Source organism: Bos indicus x Bos taurus, chromosome 7 (assembly GCF_003369695.1).
Source record: "Bos indicus x Bos taurus breed Angus x Brahman F1 hybrid chromosome 7, Bos_hybrid_MaternalHap_v2.0, whole genome shotgun sequence".
Classification (NCBI taxonomy): Eukaryota; Metazoa; Chordata; class Mammalia; order Artiodactyla; family Bovidae; genus Bos; species Bos indicus x Bos taurus.
Window position 1 is genome coordinate 70,576,379 of NC_040082.1, and position 8,220 is coordinate 70,584,598.

An 8,220-nucleotide genomic window follows, 5' to 3' on the forward strand; every position below is an offset into this window, starting at 1 on the left:
GAAGACTCTTGAGAGTCCCTTGGACTGCAAGGAGATCCAACCAGTCCATTCTAAAGGAGATCAGCCCTGGGTGTTCTTTGCAAGGAATGATGCTAAAGCTGAAACTCCAGTACTTTGGCCACCTCATGCGAAGAGTTGACTCATTGGAAAAGACTCTGATGCTGGGAGGGATTGTGGGCAGGAGGAGAAGGGGACGACAGAAGATGAGATGGCTGGATGGCATCACCGACTCGATGGACATGAATCTGAGTGAACTCCGGGAGATGATGATGGACAGGGAGGCCTGGCGTGCTGCGATTCATGGGGTCGCAAATAGTTGGACGCGACTGAGCGACTGAACTGAACTGAACTGAGCATAACTCTTCCCATCCTTTCACTTCCAACCTTTTCTGTATCCTTGGGTATTTTGTTTGTTTGGAGGGAGTGGTTAGGCCACTCGGTGCCACCTGTGGCATGGGACTGAAGCCCCAGCCATGGCAGTGAAAGTGCTGAGTCCAGTGGACTTTCACTGGACCCCCAGAGAATTTCCTCTGTATCCTTGTTTTAAATGTGCCTCTTGGAAATAGCATATAGTTGTTGTTTTAAATCAGTTTGATAACTTTTTTATCATGGTATTAGGTCTTTAATATATAACTTCTGATATGTTTGGGTTTCAATTTTATTCACTGCTTATTATCTTTTAAATAGTTTTATTCGTGTATTTATTTTATTTTTGGCTGTGTTGGGTCTTTGTTGCTGTGTGGGCTTTTCTCTAGTTGCAGTGACAGGGGCTACTCTTCATTGCAGTGCACAGGCTTCTGCTTATAGTGACTTTTTGTGTTGCGGTGCATGGGCTCTGAAGTGCATGGGCTTTAGTAGTTGCAACTCCTGGACTCTAGAGCACAGGTTCAATAGTCGTGGCACATGGACTTAGTTGCTCCATGGCATATCGGATTTTTCCAGATCAGGGATCGAACCAGTCTCCTGTTTGGCAGGTGGATTCTTTACTACTGAGCCACCAGGGAAGCCCCACACTGCTTATTATTTATCCCACCTGATTTAAATTCTGTTATCTCTTTTCTTACTTTCTTTCAGATTAGATTAGAATTATTCTATTTCCTTCTTTTGATTTGGAAGTTTGTGCTTTTCTTTTAACGGGCAAGGAAATAAACGATCCATTCTTGACTTATGAAAGCCTAGTTTTATCTTCTTCCTAGATAATGAAAGGATCTTAAATACTTTAACTACATATCTCCTGTCTTATATGCTATTATTTTGTGAATATTAATTATGTATATGCAAATGTATATAGATATGTAATAAAAATACATTATTATTATTTTCTACATCAAATGTTTATTTACATTTATCCACATATTTACTATTTTAATTACTTTCATATTGCTCTTCAGTCTTCTCTCCCTCCCTCACTTTCCTTGTGAGGTCATTTTCCTTGTGTTTGAAAAACATCATTTAAAACATGCTGTCCTGTTATTCTACCTTCATTCTTCCTTTCCCTTAAACTTTTTATTTTATATCAGAGTATTGGGCTTCCCTAGCGGCTCAGACAGTAAAAAAAAATTTGCCTGAAATAGGGGAGACCCAGGTTTGATCCTAACGTTGGGAAGATCGCCTGGAGAAGGGAATGGCAACCCACACCCAGTATTCTTGCCTGGAGAATTCCATAGGTAGGGGAGCCTGGCGGACTACAGTCCAAGGGGTCACAAGGAGTAAGAGATGACTGAGCGATAAATATGTATATATAGCTGATTAATGATGTTGTGATATTTTCAGTTTCCACCTTCATTTTTAAGAAACATTTTTTTCTAGAAACAGAATTCTAGGCTGAGCATGAAATTCTCTTGTCACACTGCAGGCACCAAGCCACCAGTTTCTGACTCGATGAGAAGTCAGCTGGTGAGCAGTCAACTGTTCATCTATCTGTTTAATATATTCTTTTGTTAATGGCTTAAGATTTTTTTCTCTGTCTTTGGTTTATCCCAGTTTTACTATGATATGTATAGATATGGACTTTTTTTTTCTTTTAGTAAGTAATCCTCCTTGGGATTCTTTAGGCTGTTAAATTGGTAGATATGTATCTTTAGTTTTGGTAAATTTTCAGCTATTGTGTGCTCAAATATTAGTTCTATACCATTCGCTTTCTAATTTCCTTCTGGGACTCCAACTAAAGGTATGTTAGACCTTCTCATTGTATCACTTATGCCTCTTAATCTCTTGTTCCCATCTCTTTGTCCCCTTACTTCATACCTGGCTTCATTCTGGATATAACTTACCTTCCAATTCACTGTGTGATATGCTTTTATGTGTATATTCTATTTTTAAGTTATAGAATTTCCATCTGCCTCCTTTCTTATAACATGCCAAATTCTCAAATTTGTCTTTTATGTCCTTGAGCATTGTTATTTTAAAAGCTGTATCTGTACCAGCTTTCTCTAATGCTGATCCCTGAGTATGTCACCAGTCCCTTACATTAGATTCCCTCCATCCAAATATTTAGAGTGTTTTATATGTTCCTGATTGGAACCTGACTGTTACACTGCAAAAGGGAAGTTGGTTCAAGACCTACAGAAGTTGTGGTCTAAAGCCACGTAACTCATTGCATATGTTATACCATAATTTATTTAACCAATCACCTAATGATAAGTATTTCAGTTGTTTCCAGTCTTTTTCTAATATAAATACATTTCCTTATACATTTGCAATAAAATGTATTTCTTTACCCTCAGCACAATTTCTGAGACAAATTTTGTTTTTAAGTTTTTGATAGATATTGTAAAATTGCCCTCTCCAAATATTACAATATATAATTCCAACAATGGTGTGTGAAACTGTTTCCCTATACCGTCACCACATTTTTTATGCTTGCCAAGCTGATATTTGAAAAATGATATCATGCTGGGTTGTTGTGTTTTGTTTTTTTTTTAAAAACTTCTAAAAATCTTGAAATAGCCTCAAAGAAAAATGGAAAGTAGAGTTTAAAACTTCCCCCCTTGAATCATTTGAGAATTCACAAATTCACAAGTTACTAGTGAAGTGAAGTTACAAGCCACAAGTTACAAGTGAAGCACCTCATTATATCTGAATATTTTTAGTGTATATTTCCTATAAGCAAGGACGACTTATATCACCACCCCACAACCATCAAAATCATAAAATTAATACTGATGCATTACTATGAATTCTCTGACTCCATCCAGATTTCTTTAATTGTTCCAATAATGTCCTTTGGAACAAAAAGATCCAGCTTATAATCACGCCTTGTTAATTCATTTTTGCTTTTTAGTTTCCTTCAATCTAGAATAGTCCCTTAGTCCTAGAATAGTGGTTCTCAAACTTGAGCAAGTGTCTCAAACTGAACACAGCCTGCTGGGCCCCAGAGGGCTTGTTAAACACAGACTGCTAGACCCCAGATTCTGTGATTTAGTAAGGCTGAGATAGCTGAGGATTTCCATTTCTACAAGTTCTTAGACAGATTATGTTGGTCTGGGGATCCCATTTTGAGAACTGCTGTTCTGGAACCTCTCCATGTTAAAGTCCTCCAGCCCTAACTAATCCCTGAGAGTTAATAAAGCAGTCAATAGGCTTCTGCAAAAAGTGGAAAGTCAACACATAGTCTTGTCTTCTTAAATTTTAACATAACGCTTCACACCACTAATAAGTAAATTTTTTAAAAAGAAATTACCACATGTGGTTGTCTTAGTTTCTTCTTGCTGCAGAAATCACCATAATTTGGTGGTTTAAAATGATATAAACATACTATCTTAGAGTTCTGGAGATCAAGAATTTGAAATGAGTGTCATTGGGCTAAAATCAAGGTGTCAGCAGGAGTTGCATTTTTTTCTGGAGGCTTTAGAGAAGAACCCATTCTTTTTTTTTTTTTTCCTAGCTTCTACAGGGTCCCCAAATTTCTTAGTTCATGGTCCCCTTCCATCTTCAAAGTCAGCAGTGGCCATGCTACTCTTTCTATGCTGCATCCCTCTGATACTGACTGACTCTCCTGCCTCCTTCTTTGATTTATGCCCCGCGGGCTAGTGGCTCAGACAGTAAAGTGTCTGCCTACAATGTGGGAGACCCGGTTTCGATCCTTGGGTTGGGAAGATGCTCTGGAAAAGGAAATGGCAACCCACTCCAGTACTCTTGCCTGGAAAATCCCATGGATGGAGGAGTGTGGTAAGCTACAGTCCATGGGGTCGTAAAGAGTCGGACATGACTGAGCAACTTCACTTTCACTCACAGGGGAATCTGCAGAATAACTACCTCATTTCAAGATCCTAAATATCTTCAAAATCCCTTTTACCACATGAGGTAACATATTCACAGGTTCTAGAAATTAAGATGTGGACATCTTTGGGGTCCATTTTTCTGCCTACCACAGTGGTGAAAACCACTAGCTGTCTATCAAACTCTGTTCTCTCCTGTGAGCACACAGCTAGCCTAACATCTTCTAGTCCTTTTTACAGTTGGTTGACAGCACATGATCAATGTCCCTCCAAAGGGATGTGAGCAGAAATGTGTGTATCCCTTCCATGCCACATCTGTGAGAACCTCCTTTGCATGCTCTGCATGTTCCTCCCATTTTCTCTAGACCTTAGAGAATGGCAGAGCCTGTGTGCCTAAATGATCACCAAGGAAGGGAACTGCCCACTGATCCAAACACCCATCCTGGACTGCTAAGGGTGGGTGCAAGAAATAAATTTCTATGGCCTAGAGACTATACTGTAGAGCCATTGCATTTTGAGTCTACCTATTATAGCTCTTAGTCCTAATACTGCCCTAACAAATGAGAATATATCTTGATTTTATTCCCATGCCCATTTTTCATAAGACCTAAGTTCCTATTTCCCTAAGAAGACTGAGGTCATCTGAAATAGCCAACCACAATTTTTCACCTCTCCCCTCTAAATGTATAATAGTTACAGAGGAGGTACACTACTAAGACCTGTGATGCCTGCTTTTTGTTGTTGCTATCGTCTCTTTGAGCATACTTCCTTTCCTTTCTTGTTGCCTTTTCTAAACCAGATCCCCTTCTTCAGCTCTGCTGCCCTCCTCACCTTCTCAAGTGGTCTTGCCACTAGCTCCTTAGCTTCCCCTTTTAAACATGCTGGCTTTTACCCCAGTGCTGAGTCAGCTTTCCTTTACTCTGTTGTACCCTGAAGCTTCCCTGGTGGCTCAGATGGTAAAGAATCTCCTGCAATGCAGGAGACCCAGGTTCAATCCCTGGGTCAGGCAGATCCCCTGGAGAACGGAATGGCTACACACTCCAGTATTCCTGCCTGGAAAATTCCATGGACAGAGGTGTTTGGGAGGCTACAGTCTGGCTGGGGGGTCCCAAAGAGTTGGACACGAATGAGTAACTAACAGTTTCACCTTCACTTTTTTACCCTGAAGCTACTTCTCTTTTTGTCTGCCTCCTTGTACTTCCTTCCTAGAAACCTGGAGGTAGAAGGGAGTGGAGACTGACCTGGTTTAGAAGTTCGGAAAGATAAAATGAAGAGGCAGTGTTCAAGCTGACAGCTGAGGGCTGAGGCCTGAGGCTAAGTAGGCATTAGCCAAGCAAAGGAGGAGGGAGATAGACACACAGCTGGAAAAAGACTGAATTTGGAAGGCACACACATGATAACGGGTCAAGTACATGTGTGAAACAGGAGAATGCTCTGGGGATGGGGTGCAAGGTGGAAGTTAGGAGCTAGAGGTGGGGTAAGGAGAGGAGTTGTTAGGGAGCATGGTGAGGCATGGAGGATGGGTGTGTGGAGGGTGTCTCCAAGGTCCTAGCTCAGACCCCAATCCTTGCCACTGCTCTGGAGTTGCCAGAAGTGTGACCTGGACCACCCTGCTCCCTGCTGTATGGCTCTAGGAAGCAGGGGGACTCAGATTTTGACTAAAGGCCTATTGTAACTTATAAAAACATCAAAGAAACCAAAAAGTTGGATGACAACTGTGGTTCCTCTTCTCCTGGCTTATTTTGCAATGGTTTTTTCACCCTAGCCACCCTGTCTCCTGCAGAGGAGAGGGCCTGTGTGTGCAGGGTTGCTAGCCAGAAAGTCCTGAATCTGATTCATTCTCTTGTGGTCCTAAGGGCCAAGCTATCCTAGGCTGCCTCACAAAGATCCTAGACATTGGAGTGGGGTGGACTGTGAGCACTACAGAGAGCTCTTGGCAAAGAACAACTCCACCCATGTCCTGCATTTAGAGATGTAAACAAACACTAGCATAGATTTTAACAGCTGAAGGCCACGTCCCCTAGGATGACTACTCCAGCCCACTGAAGTTCCTGCCTGGGAAAACTCAAAGGAATGTTCTGTTTGTTCCAGTCAACATTTGAAGATAGGATCCCTGTCTCCCAGTCTCTGTAGGAGGGTAGGAGCCTCGCTTCTATAAATGTCAGTTAGCAAATCCCAATGTGTCAATCACATTTTTTTATTTCTATTTCCCTGACTCTGCTCCCAACTCCTCATTTCCTCCTCCCTACTCTCTCATTCTCCCTTTAAAAGACTCAGGTTTATATAATTGAATTAGAGTTTAGTTCACACTGGACCTTCTTCCCTATTGCAACAGTTATCGAATAAAATCTATTCTAATTAAAGCACTAGTTTTAATTAGTGTCTAGCTTTGACAGCTGGAAAGTAGTATTCCACCCACACCCACATCACCACCATTAGGATGATGATTGATGCTTTAAGTGAGACCCTAAATGAAGGCAGCTTAGACAAGATGAAAGTTGGAAACAGTAGCCCAGGGCTGCTATGGTGGCTCTGCAATCATCAGGGACTCAGGCTCCCATTATCTTGTTACTCAGCCTTCTCTTGTGCTGCTTCCTTCCCATGGGCCAAAGAGACTTCCCTAGTCCAGCCATCTGATCTGTGTTCCAGTCAACAGGAGCTTTTTGAAGGAGCATGATGTGACAGGCACACTTGGCTCAAGATATATACCACTGATCAGAACTTGACTTGAGGAAAGTCCAGAAACTGGGGTGGGGACAGCCATGTTTTGTCAGGTAGACATGACAAATACCATCTTCATGCCAGATGACGAGGCCAAATATTTTCTCCTGAGATTGAGAACTATTAGGTATGAGTGTGGAAGAGGGACTTGGTGAGGGGAGGGTGGGAAAGCAGATGAACTTCTTACGTGAGGAGGCCTGGCTCTGGACAGTACCACCGCCCCTCACCTCAGGCTCCCCTTGTACCAGAATGGCCATGGCTAGGGGTTCAGGTATGACTCCAAGGTGTAACAAGTGCTTTTGACTGAGTCACCTCACTGATTTGAGCTTCTCTTTTTAAGCAAAAAAAACTTATTTCTCAGAAATCTAGATGGAAACCTCAAATAAGGTGGAAAGTGGAGCTTCTCATGTAGAGAATGGAAAATTGGGGTGTTGCCCGCTGGATCAGACTCTCATGAGGGATTCAAATCACCTCCAAAGAACTAGCTAGGGCAAAGACTACAAGCTATTCAGAGGATCCAGTCTTGCCTTCTTCCATTTAGTAATCCGACCCCTCCCAACAGGTTTTGGCAGGGCATGTGCCCAGCTTCCCTTCAAGCCTCTGAACAAAGGAATATGAGCAGAAGTAAAGGAGAAACTTTCAGGTGATGTCCTTAAAAAAAAACAACAAAAAAACCCAGCTCTTAGTCCTCTGCTTCTTCTGCCCCTTCCACCTGGCTTGGAAAGGGGACAACTGGAGTGGCACTGAAGTGACATCCTGGATCCATGAGTGGATACCTTGTTTTGATGATGACAATGCCAACCTTCCAACCTTGGCACCCTATGACCTGTGGAGCAGTTCAACTATTGTTCTGTACTGTCCACCTGCCGACCTCTGTGCTATTATCTAAAAGAGAAATAGAGACCTATTTTGTTAAAGCCAATGCATTTGGGATCTTTTTGTATGGTGACTTAGACAGTTGCCTAACTAGAAAACCAAGTCTTAAAGGAGCACCGTTTGATAACCTCTGCATTACCTACTTCAAGCCATCGGCAGCACTCACTCATGGAAGACCATTTTGCTTATGACACATGTCCCCATATGGCTTTTGCCTGCTTTTAAAGCTTTCTCAGTTCCACCCCAATGGAGGAATCTGTAGCCTGGCTGGCTGAGAGTATTCAGAAAATACTGGTTTGTCCAATCAGCCAGATGAGAATTTATGAACTGACACAGGAACATAAAGCAAATTAATAGAAAATATGATTTCTGTTTCTTTTCCTCCTCCCGTCATTTCCTGCTA